This window comes from Saccopteryx bilineata, chromosome 6 (assembly GCF_036850765.1).
Source record: "Saccopteryx bilineata isolate mSacBil1 chromosome 6, mSacBil1_pri_phased_curated, whole genome shotgun sequence".
NCBI classification, from domain to species: Eukaryota; Metazoa; Chordata; class Mammalia; order Chiroptera; family Emballonuridae; genus Saccopteryx; species Saccopteryx bilineata.
In genome coordinates, this window is record NC_089495.1 from 159328855 (window position 1) to 159354553 (window position 25699).

The window sequence follows — 25699 nt, forward strand, 5'->3', positions numbered from 1 at the left end:
AGACAGAGACAGAGAGAGAGTCAGAGAGAGGGGCAGACAGACAGGAACAGAGAGAGATGAAAGCAGCAGTTCTTTGTTGTGGTACCTTAGTTGTTTACTGATTGCTTTCTCATATGTGCCTTGACTGGGGGTGGAGGGGTGAGGGATGGGGAGTGGGGAAAGTGGGGAAGGGCCGTGACCCCTTGCTCAAGCCAGCAACCTTGGGCTCAATCCAGAGACCTTGCATTTCAAGCCAGTGACCTTTGGGCTTAAGCTAGTGACCGTGGGGTCACATCTATGATCCCACACTCAAGCCAGCAACTCCACACTCAAGCTAGTGATCCCGTGCTCAAGCTAATGGGCCCACGTTCAAGCCAGCAACCTTGGGGTTTTGAATCTCGGTCCTCTGCATCCCAGTCCCATGCTCTGGCCACTGCGTCACTGCCTGGTCAGGCCTGTATATTGTTTTGTTTATATATACTTAAAATGGTCATTAGGGCAGAGAACTGGTTGTTAAATTGTTTGAATCCCACCACTGGATGTGTACCTAGGAAAAAGGCTAGAAGGATGTTACTCCAAGTCTAACAAGAGGGTGTCACAGTTTCTATTCACCTTTGTTTTCAGGTTAGACATTCAATCATCCTATTTAAAATGCACATGGATACAGAAATGAACAGAGTGAATTTATTCATCCAGGTAGCCAAAAGAATATAGGATTTAATGATTTGTTCACTGATACTATACAGAGCTATCAACAAAAGAGCCCTATAACTATTGGCCAAGCCCCTCCCCCTTCCTGAAGGGCACCGAATAAATAGGATGTGGATCCAAAGTGTGGTGAACCTAGAGAAGGCAGGAGAGTTACCTGTCTGTAATTTTCATCACTGTTGGGCTGAGACCGCCGCCATTAGTTTTTGCCAGAGTATCACATTTCCCTTTAATATTCCTAAACCACTTTGGCTCTCTGAATCTGTTTCACCTTAATGTTCCAACTATCTTAAATAGTATTTATTAACTTGATGAAGGCTACCCAAAAACATAGCCTCTCCAGGATCATATCCTTTGGGTCCCCATCCAACCTGCCTTGTCATAGAGCCGATGAATGAAGTGAGCATGTTCCTAAGAAGGAAAGAATCTGTCCACCTTCCAATAGGCTTGTGATTCATCCTCTAACAGCTCACAGACCTTTCTGGACAACAGTGATTGGCCATTTGGTTTTATTGAGGATGATAAATTCAGCAATAACATGACTCTTGGTCTTCTGTCCCTCTAAACCTAGGTCACAAATAGCATGAGTCAGATGCCCCACCCAACAACACAAGGGCTCCTGAGCTCAAATGCTCCTTTGACACCATCCACGCCACCCAACTTCATGCCTGGGCTACATTTCTGTTGGAGGCACTACAGATTTTTTTTTTAATTCAACACCACACACACACACACACACACACATACACACACACACACACACACACACACACACACACACTTTTTCTTTTTTTAAGGAGGCAGAGACATCCAGCCAAATAAACTATGTTAAGCAGTGGGTTCCATTTTAGGTGTTGACAGTGTATAATAAATCCAGGCCTACCTAACATTTACAGGAACATTATAAAATGAGTGAAATGGCATGAGCTGGTTGCCAGGCCAACCAGACAAACACAATAAACAGGCAGCTATGACAGGAGTAAGTTACACCATCTCTCCGGTCTGAAATATATCACTTTACATTAGTCTTTGACCACTTTGAAAGCTCTTTGTTTTATATTTTTCAAAATGCTCTTTTATATCATAGATTACCATTAAATCTTTTCAGATGAGGAAGTTCCTTTTTTTTTCCTTCCCTAACTTACATAGCTCTAGAAAGTGAGCATTTATTTTTATTTTAACTCTAATTAAAAAACAAATTCAAGTTTTAAGAACAATGTTAAGGCTCAAATCCTGATGGTCCCTTCTGGCAGATTAAAAAAAATCTCCCTAGACTAGAAAGAAAATAAACAATAACAGTAGTTAGTGTATTTCACTGGTTTAAAATGTTCTATTAAAATGGCAGCATTCTATGGTACTATTTAACTCTTTAAAAGTCAGTCTGCACTCTGAGGACCCATCTCTTTTACTGGAGGATGCATTTTCTTAAAAGGCATAGAATGCTAGAACATCATAGCTGGAAGGATCTTAGAAATCATCACATAACTCCTTTATTTAACAGAGAAAAAAGAAACGGATAAATTATGGCTTTCTATAATCACTGAGAACAATGACATTTCATTTCTGCTGGTTATACTAGACAAATGTATTTATTTTTATTTCTTTAGCTAAAATGCATGTATGTGAAAGAAGCCATATCTAACTTCTAATTTTCAGTTTAGACTTTCAGCAACAAAATAAAGTAGTATAATTTAGAATTTTCTATAGAAAATGGAATAAAATGACTACATCTGTAAAACATATAAAATACTTTCATAATCAGTTTAACAAAATTTGCTTGACTCATACAAAACATTGCTGGATGATCAACTATTGTTTCCAAGGGCACACTAGTGAATAGGGTGCCCAACTTGTCCCACTCTGCGTGAGACATTCCAAGACACTGAAATTTCATGTCTCATAGAACTGCACCAACCCAAGGAGACAGGTACAGTTAGTGGTTTGCCTACTTGGGACGGAAATTTATTTTGTGCTCATGATTTTACAACATAATTAATGTGAACTTGTTCGTGAGTTACTGAGAGGAAAATTTTACCCTTGCCTAAAAATATCCAAAGTGAGGTGAGTTCTGCGATAAGAGTTCATTTCTTTACAGTCCATAGAATCTGTATTTGAGATTTATTTCTGTAACTGGAGCAGTGTCTTTGATATGAGAGGCTCAGAATAGTTAACTCATGCATTATGTTCAAGTTTTTCAACTGTAGCTACAGCACTTTAAAAAATTTTATTGCTGATAGGGAGAAGCCAGCCCAGTTTCCCATGGGGTGGTTATTTCTCTTCTACTTGCTCTATTAGAATTGGCTCTAAAGAAAACAATGCAGACATTAAAGAAAATTGGAAATGGGAGAAGGAAAATAAGGTTAGAGGAATCCCTGGCAGAACCTGGCTACAATATGCCATAAATCCCACATACCTCTTAGAATGATGCCATATAATTCTTTGACATCTCCAAAACCAAATGATATTTTAACAGAAATGGCACAAAATTTATGATACACAAGAAAAGGCTTTAGTTCTAGCTCTTCTGTGGGTACGGCAAAAATCAACTCTAAAGCTATCTCTTCAATAGCTTCTCTTGCTTAATTTTATATTTTTGGCATTTTTATATCTATACACAATTTGACATCCTAATAAAGTAAAGCTTGAAAAAGTAGAAATGTTCTGATCAAAATGTTTCTGATAAATGAATACATGTCCATTAATGGACAGCCCCAATTTTTCATCCCTTATTGTTCTCATGTCCTTTGTCATATGACTTTGATGTTCCTTTCTCCAAATAGACAAGGTCTATTTCTTCATCCTTTAAATCTACAACATGCTTATGTTAACAGAGGGCTATCAGAAGTGGGTGCACCACTTTTAAGTCAAAGCCACTTTTTCTTTTTTGATTTTCTTTTCTTTCATTTTTTTTTTGAGAGAGAAAGAGAGAGAGAGAGAGAGAGAGGGAGGGAGAAAGAGAGAGATGGGAACATTGAGCTGATCCTACCAGGGGATCAAACCAGCAACCTCTGTACTCTGGGACAACGCTCCAACCAACAGTGCTATCTGGCCAGGGCTTTCTTTTTTTAATTTTCTACCTTTGCCATAAAAACATGTTTAGTACAAAAATTGCTCAGTAGTTAGTCTTTGAGTAGCTGTCCACAGCTGAAGACAGAGGTCTTGGTGCATGAACCCAGTCCCAAGTTGTGCTCAGATTCATTACTACATATTATTCCCCTCAGCTACCCTGCCCAGTCCTCGCTTACCATGCTGTTTGGAAGTCTCCAAAGGAAGGGTGGAGTGAGTCCCATGACTCCTACTCTCTTGCCATTTTTAGCTGCCTGCAACCTTTCCTGGCTGCTACAGTTTATAGACTTGGGCTCGGTGGCCCTGCCAAATAACAAGCGTCTGGCTCATGAACCCTGAGGTGGACTCCTATTAAATGGAAACGTGTCCACTCCACCATATGAAAGCAAAGAAGGGGCTTCAAACATCAATGTGAGAAAAGTCAAGGTTAATGCAGTGCAAGATTTTTACAAGAGAACCACCACCCTGCAATGACTAATTAAACTGAGCGAGGTCCAGATGGCAAGCATCTTTAAAGATGCCAATTATAGATGCAAATGTTTTTTGTGTGACACTGTTTTCCTAGAAAGATTAAGTAGTAATGAGGATTTGCTTTTAGCATTAGACACCATTTTATCCTGTCAGAGATCTGCCCAGTGACCACACGGATGTTCACAACTGATGCTGACATCATAATAGATCATGGGCATGGAGCAGTCACCAAGAAAACCCAAGTATTTCTGTCCAACCTTAAAAAAGGAGGGGATATATGGTAAGAATCAATTCTTTATATTTGCATTGCTGCATTCTGGCACAGTTATACCAGGCTGGGCTTTAGAGAACTTAATCAAAAGATACTTTTGGATGTCCACTGAAGTCTGGTAAGTTCCATCACCATAGTCACCTGCTCCAGAATGAGTCTTGGATTGATTCAAGGGCATAAAAAAATAAGAAGAAAAATAAAAGTACCCCAAAGATGCAATTAAGATTTAAAATTATTAGGCACAAGGACAAGTTGGAATGAGGTGTAACCGAATTCTTCCATTTTGGACTACAGACAAGACAAATTAATCTTTTTTCCTCTTCTTCTGAGTCTTGTATTTAGATGCTATTCCTCAGTGTAATAATTTTCTCAATAGTCCTGCACAGAATGATTCTAGAGGTGTTATTAATATATTCCATGTTCAGAACACCTGAGAAAACTCTGCATTAAACTGAATTTAAAAGGTTTCTTTACTCCAAGACTTACCGGCTCCTCTATCTCACTATGATGTACCATGTATTTTCAGAAAGGGATGCAATATTGTCTGCTCACCCTACCCCAAAACACATGAGACATCAAGGGCTTTTTAGATGGTAATTTTTTTTAGATTTGGAAATATTTTTAGATGTAGATAGAATGCAGTACTAAATAATCACAGTTTCTGGGGAGAGGAAAAATGTCAAAATCTGACATTTGGAGGCCTTAATCTGGCAAGGGAATTGGGATATCGCAGAACAAAGTCCAAGAGCCAGCAGATCAGCTCCGCGTTTGTTTCATTTCTCACTCTAATCCTTCGAGGATGCGGAAAGACTGAGGTTGGTGCAGAGGGACCGAAAGGGGAGGCATTGGTGCCAGGTTCATTCAGAGCAAAGTCAGTGGGTTTGTGGAAATTTCTACAGGTGGGGTGCAAGGAAGAGGTCAGAGATAATTATGACATTTCAGACTGAAAAAAATACATCTGGAGTGGGAAACTAGAGAGATTCAGTTTTGTCTTTGTGAAATTTACCTCTGTGGGGCTCTTTTGCAGGTATATTGGAAAAATCGAAAGTTGAGCCTAACAAAAATAATGCATAATCTTCAAAAAGACAAGATTTGTTCCACAAGGAAGGGATGCAAGGCTTTGGATGCCAATGATAGACTTATAGGGCTGCACCGTCTGATAAAAAAAAAAAAAAAAAAAAAAAAGTCTGTTGAGACAAACTTGAAGGGAAACATGTCTTAATGGGTTTCATGCAACTTCAGGGTCACCTAACTGAATCAGATACAGGGATTAAGGTGTGTACACACATGCACGTGTGTGTATGATAGCCAAAGAATAGAAGGACACTTGGAAATGAATTGACTTTCATAGAAGTAAATAGTAACCATTTTGGTTCATACTACAGAGCACTTATTAAAGTCTAGGGTTGGAAAAAGTAGGTTTACTGTTGTCATACAAATAAATAATACAAGAATTAATAAAAAACCTGACCAGGTGGTGGCACAGTGAATAGATCGCCTGCCTGGGACACAGGGAACCCAGGTTCAAAACCCCAAAATCGCCAGCTTGAGCGCCGGCTTCTCCGGGTTGAGTGCAGCTCACCAGCTTGAGCTCAGAGTCACTGGCTTGAGCATGGGATCATAAACATGACCCCATGGTCACTGGCTTGAGCCCAAGGTCACTGGCTTGGGCAAGAGCTCGCTGGCTCAGCTAGAGCCCCTTGCTCAAGGCACATATGATAAAGCAACCAATGAATAACTAAAGTACAGCAAAAAGAATTAATGCTTCTCATCTCTCTCTTTTCCGGTCTGTCTGTCCCTATCTGTCACTCTATCTGCCTCTCTTGCAAATAAATAAATATATGTATATAATACAAGGATCAACTCTTGTTTTGCATATTCACAACTGTAAACCTATTTTTGCCCACCCCTGCATATTTTGTGAAGATGATGTCAGTTACTTATCAAAAGAATCTTCTTATGCAGGTATCACCCACCTCCTTTGTGAAAAAACAATTATAGATGGAGCTATCTTGACATCTACCCTTTTTTTAAAATTTTTTTTATTTATTCATTTTAGAGAGGAGAGGGAGAGACAGAGAGAGAGAGAGAGAGAGAGAGAGAGAGAGGAGAGAGAGAGAGAGAGAGAGAGAAGGGGGGAGGAGCTGGAAGCATCAACTCCCATATGTGCCTTGACCAGGCAAGCCCAGGGTTTTGAACCGGCGACCTCAGCATTTCCAGGTCAATGCTTTATCCACTGCGCCACCACAGGTCAGGCACATCTACCCTTTTTTAAAATGTGCAATTTGGTGATTTCTATCCAATTATTGTCCAGTGCAACAATCACCAGAAATAAGCCTGTTTTGGAATATTTCTGCACCCTAGTCATGTTTACAGTTACTGACTGTCCTATCTCCAGCTCTCAGCAGCCAATAGTCTATGTTTTCTTTGCATATTTTCTGCAGGCACCATTTTATCCCCATTGTACATCTGAGAAAATTTCACCTTATCTCTTTCCTAGTTCTAAATACAATGGTCGTAATTGATATATAATAGAAGAAATCGAATGCCTTTGAAAAACCATCCAACAACAGCAGCAACAACAACAAATTTGCTGGGACCAGAAGTACAATATCTACAGGAGGGGTCTCCAAACTACGGCCCGCTGGCCACATGCAGCACCCTGAGGCCATTTATTCGGCCCCCGCCACACTTCCAGAAGGGACACCTCTTTCATTGGTGGTCAGTGAGAGGAGCATAGTTCCCATTGGAATACTGGTCAGTTCGTTAATTTAAATTTACTTGTTCTTTATTTTAAATATTGTATTTGTTCTCATTTTGTTTTTTTACTTTAAAATAAGATATGTGCAGTATGCATAGGGATTTGTTCATAGTTTTTTTTATAGTCCAGCCCTCCAATGGTCTTAGGGACAGTGAACTGGCCCCCTGTATAAAAAGTTTGGGGATCCCTGATCTACAGCAAGGGAGATGGAAGAGATTTCTCATGATGTTTAATATTTTTCATGTTCAAGAAAGTAAACAAAGAGCTAAAGGAGATGTTTTGGCCTAAGAAGCAAGATCCTACAAGAAAAGAAACGATGCTTTATTCTGAGCCAAGTGTTCAGACATCAGGAGCCTAGCTAGGTGAGTCTGCGGAAAACTGGGTTTGGCATTCCTGGGGAGCGACCCTGATCAGCAACTGCACTCGGCGAAGACAGCCAGTGTGTTCAGTGAGATATTTGGACTTGGCCCACGGTGGAGATGGGGGCAGAAAGGGACCACATGGAAATTGGCGCTCAAAGATATTGCATCTGGAAGGCAAACTTTCCAGGCGGCTGTCAGCTCAAAATGTCAGATTGTTTGAAAAAACAAACACTATGACATAACAGACACACGCAGTGAAGTTTTCAAGATGTTCCCAACAGAACAGCATGCGGTACTTGGCACAATGGACCTCCTCCCCAACCCCCAAATACCGTCCCAATAACCAAAAGAAGAAGGAGGAGGAAAGGAAATTTTGAGACTCAAGTAAAGGAGTTGAAACACTAATTCCCCTGGCTGGATTTGTTCCCTGACCATTCCATTTGCACAGTAATAATTGGATATTCCCTATTAGACTCAGCCTTGTTTCCAAGATCCCAGCCTCCTACAACTGCTAAGTGTGCATTCCTAAACTCTGAAAGAAAGAGTCTGAATCTTTTACACATATTGAAAGATTAAGCCTCAGGGATGTGACCAAGATAGGGCTCAGACAAAAGGACATAAATCTGTTCAAAATTACCTTAGGAATGGAATTTTCCTTCAATGAGCTGATTATTGATCACTGAGCCAGTAAAGTAGCCATTAGATATTCAAGATAAAAAGAAAGTTAGGAAGAAGAATGAGACGCTAAATCTTCCAGGAATTTTTAAAATGTCTGATTATACAAAGTCTGAAACTGAACTGCTTTGCTCTTGAAAGAGATTTGTGGCTCACTGGTAGGCTGCTTGGCATCTCAATTGTGGTTTCCTTATTCTCTCTCATCCTTAAAAAATGCGATGAGTGTGAAAGTTTTGTGTCCCTTTTCAAGGGCCAGTATACATGAGGTCTACCCAGCTCCTATCTGCAAGGGTCCTTCCTGCTTTTGAAAATTTCCTTTATCATTCAACCTAATGCCTGGCATTTCATTATCTTCTCAAATCACCTGTTTATATCATTCTGGTATCAAGTCTATCCAATTTCAAAGCGTTTTTCATTTTTACACCTTCTCTCTTTGGTTTTGTGTTTATATAAATGATAGATGAAACAAAAGAATGAAAAATACGAGCATAGACACTGATAAAATGTCATTTGCGTTAGTCATCTTAATTTTCCCGTTTTTTCTTTGATGTAAAGAAGGCAGAGACCTAAACATGGGGAGAAACATAAATGACACTTGCCTATGTTTTGAATCTATCTTTCCTATGCTTTTTTAATGGCACTGTTTTCATTAAGACTTTTTTTAAGAGTACTTTAAAGTTTACTGCAAAACAGAGTAATGTAGAAACATTCCCCATATACTCCTTATCTGCCTGACTTTCTCCATTTTCAGCATCCTCCCAAAGAGTGGTACATTTGCTACAATTGAGGAACCTACATTGGCACATCATAACCACTCAAGTCCATAGCTTCATTATTCTTCATTCTTAGAGTTGTACATTCCATACATTTAGGCAAAAGTATAATGGCAGGCACCCATCATTATGGTGTCACAGAGAGTATTTCCATTGCCCTGAAACTCCTCTGTGATGTGTCCAATTACCCTTTCCCCCCACAACTCTTGACAACTACTGATCTTTTCACTTTCTCTATAATTGTGTCTTTACCAGCGTCATGTAGTTGGACTCATACAATATGTAGCCTTTCAGATTGGCTTCTTCAACTTAGAAATATGCATTTATGGTTTCTCCATGCTTTTTTGGGGGGTGGGCTTGATACCTTGTTTCTTTTTAGTGCTGCATAATATCCCAATGTTTGTGTGTACCCTGTTTATTTATCAGTTCTCTTACTGAAGGACATCTTGGTGTTTTCCAAGTTTTGGCAATTATGAATAAAGCTCCTATAAACATCATTGTGCAGGATTTTTGTATGGACCTAAGTTTCCAACACTCTAGGCAAATATCAATGAGCCCAATTGCTGAGTCATACGGCCCAGTATGTTTAATTTTGTAAGAAACTACCAAATTCTTGCTACATGGCTGTACCATTAGGATACCCACTGGCAATAAATGAGAGTTCCAGTTACTCCACATCCTCACCAGCATTTTTTGTTATCATTCCTCCTACCCTTTCTACAATAACATTTGGTGGCATGCACATCAGGTTAGTTAATAGAACTGTCAAGAAAAATTTACTTGGAATATTAGGTGAAGAAACCAACCATACCTACTGGTTAGTTCTTGACATTGTCTGATTTCAATTTTAGGTTTTTTTCTTTTTATACTTACTTGTTTGTTTTTAATCATGTATTGTTGATAAATAATGATTGATTGATTGATTGATTGACTTTAGAGAGACAGGGTGGAGTGAGAGAGAAGCATTCATTTGTGGTTACACTTAGTTGTGCATTCACTGTTTGCTTCCTGTATATACCCTGACAGAAGACCCTATCTGCAACATCGGCATTCCAGGATGACACTCTAACTGACTGAGCTAACTGGCCAAGGCCAATAAATAATTATTTTGAAAAAAAAGAAAAGTACAGGTAGACAAGAATAAAATTATTTCATCATTTCACCTCCCAAGTTAAAACAAAATGCTGCTTCTGTTGATATCGTTTCAGAGACATAAGCTTGTGTATGTGCACACGTGTGCACACACACACACACGTGCACATATATAGAAGCATCCATCAGTTCTTGTTGTATGACATACCATCCCATGACTTCTATTTGGCTTGGACTCACCTGAGAGGCTCTGCTACAGTAAGCTATGTGGCTCCATTTTGGGAGTTGTTTAGTGGTGATGGGGCCATAAGTGACTCATTATCCAGCTGACTTGTACAGCCTTGTTCTCCTGGTGGCAGTAACAGAGTTCTCAGGAGACACAAGAAGACATAAACCAATGTACAAGTTTCTTCTAAGCTTCTAAGTGGATCACCTATGCCGATGGCCTTTTGGCAAAACAATTCACACAGCCAACCAGAGTCTGGTGGTGGAGAAATAGACTCCACAATTTCACAGGAGGATTTAGATCGAGAGAATGTGTGGCCACGCTTGCAGTCATTAATAATCCCATTGCTTGGGGGCAAGGGGGAAACCTGCTAACATTTTGGTTTATATTTTTTAAAAACACACAAACCCACAGTACATTAAAAAATGTTGTAAGTGTATCCCCCTATCAATGTGTATTGGTCTACTTCATTGTTTTAAATAACTATACCATAATTTATTTGATCTACTTTCAGTAATTCAACTTTAGAACGTGTCTAATTTTTCACTCTTAAGCTATCATAAACATTTTCATGCATTCATCTTTCCATCTATCCGTGATTATTTTCTTACATAGCCCCTTAGCCAGCTCATTATTCTCACCTTTCCAAGGCTCCCAAAAATGCAGCCTTTGTTCATTAGGGGATGTGGAAAAAAATTAATAAAGGCCAGATAAAAATCTTGATCTCTAAACACAATTTGTCACCTATACTAAAAAAAAAAAAGGTAAAAATGAAGATGAAGATAACTGTAAAATCATTATGTTTACAAAGAATAATTTGTAAGGATAGCTTCAAATTTTTCACGTCAAGTGCATTTAATATATTGCTTCAAACATGCCATACAGGACCATTTTTTGACTTCTGATGGCATCAACCATGGTAGCAGGTCTATTTCCTTTAGCAACATGTGTCTTTCTCTTTTTATTACTGGGATAAAGGTGTCAAACATCCCACACATCCTAATCAGTTGCTTCCAGTTCTTTCTTGGTCTGGATACCTGGACTAACCAACCTTCACTGCCTTTGCCACCTGACTCCACAGCACAGAAGAAGCAATCTATTCACCCAGTCTGGTTTCATGGGTGATGATAATGTTGGTTTTATAGCTCAGCTTCTCCACCTGCTTTCAGGCCTCTACAATTCCCTAAGTACTTCCTCATCACTTTCTTCTGTTTCGAGAACAAGGGAAGAACTAGAGCTCTGGATGTACACCTGGATATTGTGGGTCCCTAACAAGCAAAGCAGGAGAAAAAAAATAATAAACACCTTACTATAGTCAAGCTGGACCAGGTCCAAGGAGAAGTCTGAAAGCTTTTGTCTGCAGGAAACTAAACTCCCAGGGCTCATAATGATGACTGGCTATCAAAGACATGATTAAAAAAATAAAGTTCTTGAAAAAACAAGCTACAAACACCATAAAATTGTATTGTTTTCAACTTCCCCATTCAGTGGCTTTGTTATGGGGGTGTATTACAGCAGACATGCGTGCCAGGGAAAGACAAGAGTATCCTAAGCTTGTCATGTGTTTTATACATGACTTCCAGGATTAAGGATGTGGGCATGAATTTTTTTTGTCATCAGCATACAAGTATGGTATGTTGTTTTTTTTGTTTTGTTTTTTTTTTGTCATCAGCATACAAGTAGGGTAAGTCTGGAAGAATAAATAAGTAGGGGGTTAGAAAAAAATATGCTTCATGTCATTGTTTTCCTTCATTGCATGATAGTTTCATTTTCAGGGAAAAAAAATTCCATTCTTTTCATTGCGTTTTTAACTTTTTTGCTTATTTTTTAGATTCTTAACTCCTAGTTTGTTTATTTGTTCTTTTGTGTGTGTTAATTTTACTAGAGAAGCTTGACAAGACAATACTCTATTAGACAATTAAATTTTCTTTTTTATAAAAAATTCCTAAATGAAAAAATTGAGGCAAAACCAGGATGAAAGTCCTAAAATCCAACTGTGATCCAGGGTTATAAAAATAACGAAGATTATCATGCTTTATTTTAATCTGAAGAGATTAGAGAATGGAAGTCATTACAATTACACAGTTATGTTATTATTTCTTATTGAAAATGACTATAAAGATTAGAAAACAACCTGAGTTTTCATTTACCAGTTACTCAAAACCTTGTTCGAAATCAAGTGAAAATTCTCAAAGCCTATGGCTGATGTAGCTAATTATCAGCACTGAGCTCATTTCTTCAAGGGAACAAGGAATGTCTCCACCCATGGAGAAAAACCAGTTTTGTTTCAAGCATGACTATTGATGTCCATGGCAAGTCCGCTGACTGAAAAGAAAGTGTTTATTGATTCAACCTTTCCCTAACCCTCTATGAAAGTAAACATGTCTGAGATAACTAAGCAAAACATCAAATTTCACTCAACTACCATGTGGTCCTCTTTGATTAAAGAACTTGGCATGGGCCATTAGTCCAGCCAAAGTCCCAGCAGAACAGAGGATATTCATTTTATATGGTACGTTAATCCTCCCCACAACCAATTTTCTCTCCCATCACTGTGAACACCTTCCCCCATGTCTTCTCTCATGTCTTGCCTTCTCTTCAGTTCATTGCTGTTGCCTAAAAGTTCAGTGTCATCCTCACTATCATCCTGTCGAATTACAGGTTGTTTTCATCTTGTTATACGTAAGCAACTTCTTTTAGAAAGTGAGGAAGTAGGTTTGCAGTTTCATCCTCTTTGGAAAATTTCACTTTGTTCATAACAGTGTAATCAGGCATCACCCAAGACTTCCAGACAGGATCCAAAACAAGAGTTTTATCATTTAAATGTCAAAAGTCCCCAACTAAACATCTAAACATCATCTCTCAGTTTTTACTGAACCTCCGATTTTACCCAATGTGGAGAAATGAATGAAATAGCTTCACATTCTGTAATATAACTTTCACAGACTATCTACCATCGCAGAGGCAAGAAATGGTTAAAGACATGTACGTATCACAGAGAGCATTCCATTGCCTTTGCATTTACGCCCCATGGGTTTATTAAACAGTAATGGCTGTGTACTCTGCGTGAGGCACCAAGCAAGGTGCTGGAAACACAATGCTAGATAAAACCCATTCTCTATGAATCATGGCACTTGTGTCCTAGGACTTAGAAACAAAAAGGTAGTTATCATGCAGATTATGTATTAAAATAGTCCTCAAAGAAAAAAAAATAATTTGTTTTGATGCATGTATATTTTATTAAAGAAAGGCATGGTTTCAAGTTTTTCTGTCTTAAAACTATTTTTAGTTTTCACTGTTCCCTAAAGCTATTTTTGGAATACTACTAAGTGCAAGCTGACATCATCCTTATAAAAGAGGATTTAAAAAATGTTTTTAAACTTCTACTGCAGTACAGCCATATATCAGTTAATTTAAAACTATGTAAAACTACAAAGACATCAACTTCTTAAAGCTCTCCGGACATATCCTCTTGTACATCATTGGAGAGTATACTTTTCCAGGGTCTCTAAGCCCACTTCATGCATTTCATGATGGTAGAATCATAAATACCCTAAATGAGATTTAAAAGATTTATATCAAAACTAACATCTTTCAGCTTGCCCTGCATAGAGTATCTGGGTATAAACATTTAAGTTGACAATAGAGTGATAAAATGCTGTTAGCAATTTTAATTTTGTGCTTCTCGTTCAGTCACATGGAACCATGTGATCAATGGGAAAACAGCTGTGGTCATAACACCCTCTTCATTTGGAATATCTGATATACATGCCCACACCTGAAGTTACTAGTTTGGTGACATTTATCAAATGTCCAGTGAAAGGGGAACTAGATAATGTTTTTATTATTTTTCTATATTAGAAAGGTTCTTCCTTGAGTCTGCTCTAAGTGAAGTCTATATGAGTCAGAGTATGTAAGGACAATAGGCTACAAATAGCAAGATTTAAATAGTTTCAGTATTTTCTAAACATCTCTGGGAACTTTTTCAAAGGAATATCAGAAAGTATGTTCAGTACAGTCAGACTGGTGGATTATAATACATGTTTTCATTGATTTTACTTCCCTAATCTAGTACCACATTCAGAGAGTTTTTTCCCAAAGGTCTAACTCATTAGAATACAAATTGTGGTATCTTGTCCCCTCACCACCACCTCATTATGAAAAAGTAAGTATTGGATATTCAACCCCAGGTGTTCTAGCCCAACCACCATACTACCAAAATGGTATTTAAGAATCTGGGTCTGACTAGGTTAGAATTCTGATTCTATTTCTAGTTATGTGGCCTCAAGAGCTATTCAATTACTCTATACCTCAATGTCCTCATCTATAAAATTGCATGATAATAGAACCTATGCATTGTTGTTATAAGTAAATGAGAAAATAAATTCAAGAGTTTAGAAAAGCTAATGGAATATACTAAAATCCACTAATTACTGCTATGTAATTTAGCTCTGTTAGCATCAAACAGAGAAGATATAAAGGGGGTAGGGTGGAACTCTGTCATGTGCAGGGAGAGAGAAAGAGGGTGGGGAAGGGAGAGACACACAATCTACAGATATATAGAAGAGACTGAACTAGACACAGAGTAAAAGAGAGATGAAGAAATGAGATTATATCAGGCAAAGTCCAAGAAGAAAACAGATGCCACATTCACATAGAGACAATTTGAGTTTTTTTCATTTTGTTTGTTTTGTATTTTTCTGAAGTTGGAAATGGGGAGGCAGTTAGACAGACTCCTGCATGCACCTGACCGGGATCCACCCGGCATGCCCACCAGAGGGCGATGCTCTGCCCATCTGGGGCGTTGCTCTGTTGTGACTAGAGCCATTCTAGCGCCTGAGGCAGAGGACATGGAGCCATCCTCAGCGCCTGGGCCAACTTTGCTCCAATGGAGCCTTGGCTGTGGGAGGGGAAGAGAGAGACAGAGAGGAAGGAGCAGGGGAGGGGTGGAGAAGCAGATGGGCGCTTCTCCTGTGTGCCCTGGCCGGGAATTGAACCCCGGACTCCTGCACGCCAGGCCGACACTCTACCACTGAGCCAACCGGCCAGGGTGACAATTTGAGTTTTTAATTAACAGGGTTTCATAAGGGCATGTGAGAAGATCAGTGATTACTGCTGGAATGATGGAGTCCAGTGACTCCACATAGGGACCTGCTCATTTCAGGAAGACATGGCCATTGGCTGGGAGATGAAGTCACCAGAGTTGAACCTATAGAAAGGTATCACATACCCCAACCTCACCCCACTGGCTGAATCCAACAAAAACTCAGAGGACAAGAAAGCTATGAGATGGCATTCACACTGGCCATTTTCAGGGACATAGAGCTCATAGAGCTGAGTAGAGAAGGGTAGAGCATCTATCTGAAGGGTCTACACAGAAGGAGACCTCACAGGGACCATCTGGGTACAACTCTGACACTTCCTGCCTCTGGATGTATGCATCTTTCTAACACATTTCCCTTTCAGCCTAAACTATAATAAGTGATTTTCTATTATTTGTAACGAAAGCAACTTTGGCTGAAGCAGAAAAGTTCTGGCGACTACAATTTCTGAGTAGAAAGTCTCTGGGCATAAACTCAGAGGAGAAATAGCATCAGCCAGCCTCACTCACCCCGATTCCTTCTGATAAAGTGATGCCAGGGGCATGCATACAGCAACATTCTCATTTGTCATCAGACACAATCGCTAGGCTTTAGGCTTTGCCTGGATACATAAGATACTTGGAGAGGAATTTTGTACACTCTTTGGACCATAAACTACTCCTTTTGGAATCAAGGAGGCATCTGTGCCAAGTGTTCCACTTTCATCCTTGAATTTTACCATCCTAGTGACGACTGGCTCTGTTTTTGTAATCTACAATTACAAAAACCATTTTTTATTGCGTCTAACTTATGATTGAGTTAGGGAGAATAACTGTGATGTATGTGTTCTTAGACACAAGCCCTCAGGAGTCGAAGAAATTTCATCAAGAAGCATAACATGGTGAAAGATAAACTCTAAAATGGTGTAAACAGCATTAAAAGTGGTTGGTACTCAATACGGCTGTGAAAATAAATTAATAGGTGGCAACATCAGGATCTGCACTCATAGACTAAGGGAAACTGGAGGGAGAGAGTCACTCAGAGAGAAAGAAAACATGGATAAGAGCAAGTTAGCATCTATTAAGAGAACAGAGGTCCTCACAAAGCCAATATTTCAGCTGAGAATAAAGCAAAAGCAGACGGAGAATGGAGATGAAGAAAGATCCGATTAGGAAGGTTAATGCCAAGCCGAAATGTCCTCCACAAGTAATTTTTCATTGTAATGCTTATGGCAGGGGTCCCCAAACTTTTTACACAGGGGGCCAGTTCACTGTCCCTCAGACCGTTGGAGGGCCGGACTATAAAAAAAAAACCAAAACTATGAACAAATCCCTATGCACACTGCACACATCTTATTTTAAATTAAAAAAAAAAAAAAAAAAAAAAAACAAGAACAAATACAATATTTAAAATAAAGAACAAGTAAATTTAAATCAACAAACTGACCAGTATTTCATTGGGAACTATGCTCCTCTCACTGACCACCAATGAAAGAGGTGCCCCTTCCGGAAGTGTGGCGGGGGCCGGATAAATGGCCTCAGGGGGCCGCATGCAGCCCGCGGGCCGTAGTTTGGGGACCCCTGGCTTATGGTCAGCCTGAATTTGGGAACGAAGTTTAAAAGATTTTAGTGCCCAGGACACTTCCATGGCCATCCGGATACAACATGTGCGAGAAGTACAATAGTTAGGCAAGTGTTCTGAATCTAAGGACTTCTTAATGGGGCCTCAATTTAAGGAAAAATTGCTATGAGCTTTCTGCTTAGTGAGAAGGAAATTTAACAACCAGATGGCTGCATGTCTATGCACTCATGTTAGGGTTTAACTCTCTGAGTACAATTCCATTTCTCTCATTTCCAGATTCTTTGGTGTTCCTCTTTGTATCTACCGAACACTAACAATAATCACAGCCACTGATATAAGGGGTTTTGAGACACAAATATGTCATGACCCTGAGCCCCGCATTTCTTACTTCACCTTAGTCAGAAACCCAGAGAGGGTAGAATCATCTCCTTACACCAATGGCCCTTAACTGAGGGTGACTTTTGTCCATAAAACTCTTTGTCCACAAGAGCCGTTTGGCATGTCCAGAGATTTCTATGGTGGTTACACGTTGGTGAGTTAGTGACAACAGGGGTGAGAGGGTGGAGTGGGGGTGGAGTGGAGTGAGAGCAGATTGTTGTCATCAAGCAGTTAGAGATCAGGGATGTTGCTGTATCTCTTACAATTCAAAGGGCGCCCGACAGAAGAAGGATGCAGCTCCCAAAATTCAATAGTATTGATGCTCAGAAACCCTGCCTTGATATATAGTTAACTTTAAAATTACACTTACAATGTCCCTCCTTCACCATCTCAATAGCAATGGTAACATTGCTGGCTGGAGGTGAGGGCAATGCTTTCTTTATCTTTCTATGATTTCCCTCTAAGACTTCAGTGGCTTTCTTTTCATTTGTTGAAAGTGTTTTCAATGGTTATAGATCTATCAATACCAGGTATGTCAATATATATTTTTCATCATATTGATATTTCCTTCTAGGCTAAGGCAGTTAGGTAATGCTGAAAAACCAGTACCCACCTAATACTGAACATTTTCAGAAGGAAAAAAAAATACCCCTTATCATTGACTAGATGCTATGAAAACATGCAGGACAACATCTCTCGCTTTTAAATGTAGATATCTTCAAATAAAGAGCCAGATAGGTTCTCCTTCTTACAGAGACCTGGGTGAAGACACTGAATATTTTAACTGGTACAGAGGAGAGACTGGGAGAAATGAACACGTCTGCCTCATTACAGATGAACGTAGCCCAAAGAAAAATCATAAAGCTTTACTAGCATGAGGATTAAAATCCTAAAAGCAGATTAGAAGCACTCATTACTTTGACAGCAACAGCTAAACCATGACAACTATGGATTAGACTCTTCACTTTTACTTATTACCTCTAAAAAAAAATAAAAGTAAAAACAAAACTAGAGAAGACCAGATTACTGGCATCTGAGAAGTTTACGTGATTAAAGATGCTGTCCCAAGCTCCCGTCAGCTCACTTCTCTCCATGTTTGCTACTACCAAAATATTGCTTTTAGGGCTCACTTTCCAACTTTAAAGTTATCTGAGGCCATCTCTGAAACTTCTCCAAGTTTCCTTCACCTCAACTCATTTTATGAGGCCAGAAAGAACAAAAGCGCAACAAGCCCAGTACAGTAAAAGTCTAACTAGTTCATTACAGAAGTCTGAGTTTATGACTTCTTCTGGCTTAGCTGCCAAGAAGCTCCCTTAAGTTCCATAGAGACACACACAGAGTTATATTAATGTAGATACAGAACACACACACACACACACACACACACACACACACACACACACCTTGGTTGTTGTTTTTTCCCCCACATTGAAGCTTTCTTGGGTGAGAACCATGCTTGACTAATTATACTTCGTGCCCCATCCCCCGCAACAAAAATTTCCAAAGAAAACAGTTGACATCTCTCCATGGCCAGTGTCTGGGTGAAGCTGTCTGGAGAATCATGGGCTAAGCAGCTCCCCTGTGAGGAGGTGGGGGGTTATTATGTTGTATGCAAGGCCTTTAAATTGAGGGAGAATTAACTCTGCTTATAATAAATCACTGTTGACATCCCCACGAAAGACTTCATGCTCTCCCAAGCCAGGGGGAGTTTGTAGCTGGCCAAGAAGGACCTTCACAATTGCTGGCTATAATTTGCATGTGCGGCCTTCGGATGGAGAGCTCCTGAAGGGTTTTCCCTACACGGTCTGGACAAATCCCATAGAGAATAGCTACCTTAACTAAAATAAACAGACATTGATTAATAACTTATCATATTTTACAACTGAGACTTTGGAAAATGTGTAAGCACAGGAGGCCCTGTCTTCGCCTCACTTGTGTTTAACTTATATATTGGTCTTGCAAACACATGTGTACATATACACACACACACACACTCAAACACAAAATCAAAGTAAAAAAGATTGAGGAGAGCAAGCCTTCTCTCCATGGTCTGCAGAAAAAGGTGTTTTCTTTTTTCTTTGTACTTTTCCAGTAGGAATCCCTAGTGGACAAAGTTTCATGGTATTTTAGAGACTTGGGGGCCTATAGCTTGCTGTCTTATGGATTATCTCATTTGCTCCCTGCAAAGTCCCTAAGGAAATAAAGGCACTTCCTGTGATGCCTATGTTTCAGGGAAGGAACTTGATGTTGAGATGTGAAAAGACTTAAGGACACCTGGGGAAGAGAAGGAGAGGCGGGCACCCCACCAGGTGGCTGTTCAGAGCTGCCCTCTGTCACTTCCTCCCAGACAGGGTGGATTCCCGTGTCTGTAGAATTGTATTTTGCATGAACGGTCTCTGGAAACATTTTTTAAAAAGCCCTCACATACAACTAAGTCTCCACTAGAGTATTTTATCCTTCCATTTCTGTTATTACCAACATTTGTCAAAAAATATGAGTCAGTGAAAACTGGATTCGTAAGGATTCGTCTCTGCATTCCCAAGAGTGTGAGCCTATCTTAGGGGGAGAACAAACACATTTCAGTGTTATTGTTTTCGGGGGGGGGAGAGAACTGATTCAGAATTTGGTATAAATTAAATGTGTATACATGTGATTTGAATGATGTTTTCAAACTTGTAAGATTTACTTGAATGAATAGGGAATTTCAAAGAATAATAAAGGAAAATCAGAATAATTAGAGGTCAGTTGGTACTGACTGGGTAAACATGCTGATTTTCACATACTGTGATACTACCTTAAAGTAATTATCATGCTGACACTTAATTGTATTAAAAGGCCACTTTGAATAAATTAAATTACATAATTATAGAGATAGGTAGACAGATGTAATAAAAATGAACACATATAGAAATACCAACAGTTTACTTACACTTTCTACTACACAACTTACAAATGCAAGTATTGTACGTCACTATATATGATTTTATACTCCCAACAAACAAACAATCAATTAAGAAATAGGCTTTTAAAATATAGTCTTCAAAAAAAATCTCATAGATACAGACAATAATATGGTGATGACCAGAGGGAAACAGGAGTGGGGGGAGTTAGAAGAGGGTAAAGGGGGATAAATGGGGATGGAAGGAGCCATGACATGGGGGGTGAACACACACTACAATGTACGAATGATGTATTATAGAATTGTACACCGGGAGTCTAAATAATTTTATTAATCAATGTCACCTCAATAAATTCAATACATAAAAAATAAAAATAATCTGATGTTAAATAATATATGAATATTTTATATTAATTATAGCCCTTAAAGGCAGGACTTATGCGGCTTAATGAATGCTAATTATTATTTGCTCTTGCAGCATACTGTGGCATTTTGGTAAACTATTTTGGCAGGAAGGCGTTCCTAAGTATAGTCAATGGACTCCTATTAATATAGTAAGGTATTTTGAGAATAAGCTTTAAACTTCTGAAAACCACACTGCTGAAAGTGTCCCCTTACAGAAAAAAAAAACAAACCATATTGAAGCATAATCCCCTATGTATGTCTACCCAAGTCTTTTGGCCTATGAAATATAAACTCAACTGATAGAGATAAATATATATAATATATTTAACATTTATAAGATTATCAACAATAAGTTCATTTTATGCAACAGAAATTTTTTTTATCTATTATAACTTTTTTTTTTCCTTTCTGGAAGGTGTGAGAAGCACTAGCAGAAGTGCACACATGACATGAGTATTTAATGAAAGGATGACATTGCCAGGTTAAAAAAAGGATGGCCAGTAAGTTCTGCACATCACGTTGTAGTGTATGATGTGTCTATGAAGTCACAATAGTGGGCTTCCAAATAGGATTTGCTTAGTAGGCACTGCTGCATGTGTGTGTGTGTGTTTCTTGTCTTTTCTTTGCAAAGTATTCTATTCAGACAGCCAGAGTAACAAGTCAGACAAGTTCTCCTACAAACAAACTCAACACTATTAATCAATCACTCTTTGCACTTTGAGAATTTACTTCCTCCTGAAAACCACTTGTGAAATGAACCATTTTTCCTCTTCTTCAGATTAAGGAATTGGAACAGGGGGATCAACACACTCCTGGCTCTATATTGACATTTTGAGGCCAGTGAAATGAAAGCAGCAATTCTGGCTGATGGGGATTCGGTTCCACCAAGCACAGGTAACACAAGTAACACGGGAGCCATTCATCACCAATTCTTACTTATTTGGGTGTTACTTTCTAGCTTTGTGTACTCAAACTGACAGCTGAATCCTAGGTAGTTGGCAAATCCGAGGCTAGCTCCCTCACCATCTCAATGATCCTAAGTGAATCCAAGGAATAGGGAGCAAAGAGGACCCTGAACAATGGATTTCATGCACTTCACTCAACAGAGAGCCGTGGCATTTCTCACTCACGGGTCATTCATGTTCAAGTTACACCAGCTTTTCTCAGAATATGGGCAATGGGTGTTCACTTAGCAAAGAATCTTTTGGGGGAAGATAGGCACAGGAAATGAAACACTAAACAGAATTTTATCAGGCTTGTTTACCACCTAATTTCTCTTCTCAGCATCTTGAGTCTGTTGCTTAACTATGTGAATTTCTGGAGGGTGTTATAGGTGCTGTTTCAGAATTCATTTGCACCCTCCTCTCTTGCCTCTTTAGTAAACATGGCCATAGCCAGTTACATCAAAGTGATTAGAAGTTTGGAAGAAAGTAATGCAGATTGGCGGGGAAGATCATTAGAAGTAGGCTTAATAATACCATCAATTTATAACAGCTACTACCCAGATGAGTATATAACAGGAATACTAAAATAAACAGCAGTAATTCATAATATGTGGGGGGCTGAAGCCATTTTGGGCAGTAACCAACAATTCTATGAAGTGAAGTTCTGAAGGATTTGCTGAGTACACAAAAGAGTTTCTGTTCTTTAAGTGTGCCTTTGATCATCCTAACAAGTGTCAGTCATCAAATATTCAAAACTGAAAGTTGGGTGAGATGTGAAAAATTACCTACTATGGTTTCCTCAGTTCACAAAGAAAGAAACAAAAATTCTAGGAGACCACTCAGTGGTTAGCATAGTCAGTTAGTCTTTTTTATTTTTATTTTTTAAAGATAGAACCCAAGTCAGTCATTTGTCTAATATCAAGCCGTACCTCATATATTAAATATTAGCGAGGAAAACCGACGAATGAGTAATGAGTTTGGTCACTCTATTTACCTGAAGTAAAGGTTAAAATCTGCCACCAAATATATGTATTATTTACTAGACATCAAATTCGTTGTTGGCTGATATTTTCAATCACTTAACAATATAGGATATTGTGAGGACATTTGGAAATTCTACCTAGATCTTGTCTTAGGGAAGACTTGTGTCAGAAGCCAGACCGCCTTGGCGCTCAGTAATGTTTCTGGAACTCTATTAGAGCCTGAAGCAAATAAATAAATAAATAAATAAATAAATGTGTGCCTTATATACACATATCAGAATACCTTTGCATATTTTGAACCAGCTGTTAAAAGTTAATAAGAGCTCTCTAATAAAAAACCAAAAAACAAAAACATGATAAAATACAAAGTCTTATTGCTCAATCTATTTGCACAATATTGTTCACTGTTTGAAACTTACTCTGTGAATATTTAACACGGTGGGATTTGAGAACCACCATCCCAGAGGAGACCACTGTCTTTATCACAGGGCCAGCAAGCCAACAATGGCCTGTCTTCATTTCTATTCTAATATTTTGTTCATTATGGGTTTTTTTGCATAAATTTTAATTTTATATATATACACATATATATATACACTTGCATGTGTATATTATATAAATATACAGTATTAAATATATATACTATGTGTAAATATATTTTATTATATAAATTATAAATATATAAGTAGATTTATTTGTATTTATATATTTTATAGAGTATATTTATATATAGTATATATAGTATAATATAAATTTATATATAGTATATATATTAACTTTATACTATGTAGTATATAGTATTAAATAATTAGTTATCTTGAGCACTGAGCTTTTGGTGCCACCTTAGATTCTGCACTAAGACTGCCATCCCTACCTCCTTCAATTCCTGTTACAAACACGCCCTCCTTTAAAGATGGCCTGAGGTGTGAGCAGCTGCCTCACCAAGGCCCTGCTCTCCTGTGGCCCATACTCAGTAACTGATGGATTTGGAAGAACCCTGGCCACCATGTTCAACTGGGGCCAACTCGAAAAAGCCACTCTAGCTGCAGAGCTCCCTGCAAGTTTAGCCAGAGCTGCTTTGAAAGCTGAGTTGTCACCAGACATCTCCCTCTTCTCACTCCCTTCCACAGGCGTTTATTTCAAGGGCCCTTCATAAAAACATGCCACACACTAAGCTTTGCTTTGAGGATGCTTCCCAGGGAATCTTCCCAGCAACAAAAATCAAGTTATATTAGCTTTAATGTATCCACTATATATTTATGTACATTTTTATTTTATTCTCACAATAACCAATAAGAGCAACACAGACTTTTTTGTGGAATAAAATCAGTTAGACACCATGTAATATCCTTTCAATGGATAAAGTGACAGGAATCGGCCCACATGAAACCAACATTTCCTATCCTAACACAATATAAGTCCAAGTCCTTCCTTTCTTCTCTGGCCAGTGGATTGTAAAGATAGCCTCACAGTGAAGACTCATATATACCAGAGCTTGGACCTTAAGAAGATAGAGGAGGGTTTCATACATTTTAAGGTTCTAATTCCAAATATTTCAAATTCAAAATAAAATTCACCCAAAAAGGTATGCTTCAGCTCTGTAAAAAGTGCATAATTTTCATTTTATTCTCTCATGATATCCAGGATAAATGAGGGCTTAATATTATTTAGTAAATGTTATTGACAGTGGTCCAAATTTTAAATGTTTCATAATCTCAACATTTCTACTTACAGTGGCCCCTCGTCTGTCGCAGGGGTTAGGTTCTGCAACCGGCTCTCCATAGGTGAAAATCCGCAAAGTAGCAAACTTATATTTATTTTATTATTTATATATATATTTTAGGGCTTTATAAACCCTCCCCATATTCTTATAAACCAGGGGTCCCCAAACTTTTTACACAGGGGGCCAGTTCACTGTCCCTCAGACTGTTGGAGGGCCATACTATAAAAAAAAAAACTATGAACAAATCCCTATGCACACTGCACATATCTTATTTTAAAGTAAAAAAACAAAACGGGAACAAATATAATATTTAAAATAAAGAACAAGTAAATTTTAATCAACAAACTGACCAGTATTTCAATGGGAACTATGCTCCTCCCACTGACCACCAATGAAAGAGGTGCCCCTTCCAGAAGTGCAGCGGGGGCCGGATAAATGGCCTCAGGGGGCCGCATGCGGCCCACAGGCCGTAGTTTGGGGACCCCTGTTATAAACCTTTCCCACATTGTTATTAACCTTTCCCACACTTATTTTGCTTATTTAACTGCAAAAATAATTAAAATAATAAATATATAAAAATACCTATATACCACAAAATCCCACGATATAGCAAAAAATCCTCGATACAAAATTAGATAGATACAATTAAAAAGTCTGCAATACAGTGAGACTGTAAAAAGTGAACTATGATATGGACAACTGTATTCTGAAATACCATTAAAAACTGTAATAATATATGGACACCAATGATCACCCCTGCATAGAAAAATGCTAATGCACTTGTTTTGTCCAATATAATAAAAGTATTCTCACTCAAATCAGGAGAGTGACTTGGTGTGGTCCAGTGCAGGGTCTCACAAATTCATGGTAGCTTTATAAAAATACAAATCACCTGCTTTAGAATTTGCTATGGTGAGTAGAGCTTTCTTTTCTTGCCATGCTCAGCCCACCTGGGCATTGCTCCACTGCAACCAGAGCCATTCTAGCACCTGAGGTGGAGGCCATGGAGCCATCCTCAGTACCCGGGCCAACTTTGCTCTAATGGAGCCTTGGCTGTGGGAGGGGAAGAGAGAGACAGAGAAAAAGGAGAGGGGGAAGGATGGAGAAGCAGATGGGTGCTTCTCCTGTGTGCCCTGGTTGGGAATCTAACCCAGGACTTTCACACACCAGGCCGACGCTTTACCACTGAGCCAACTGGCCAGGGCCGAGCTTTCTTTTCAAATGCTTTTTGGTCTGTGTCATTTACTACATCATATTTCTGACCTCACCGTGGTCTACCTTTTCTTTCTGTGGTTATGGTCTCCATATTTCTGAGCCTACT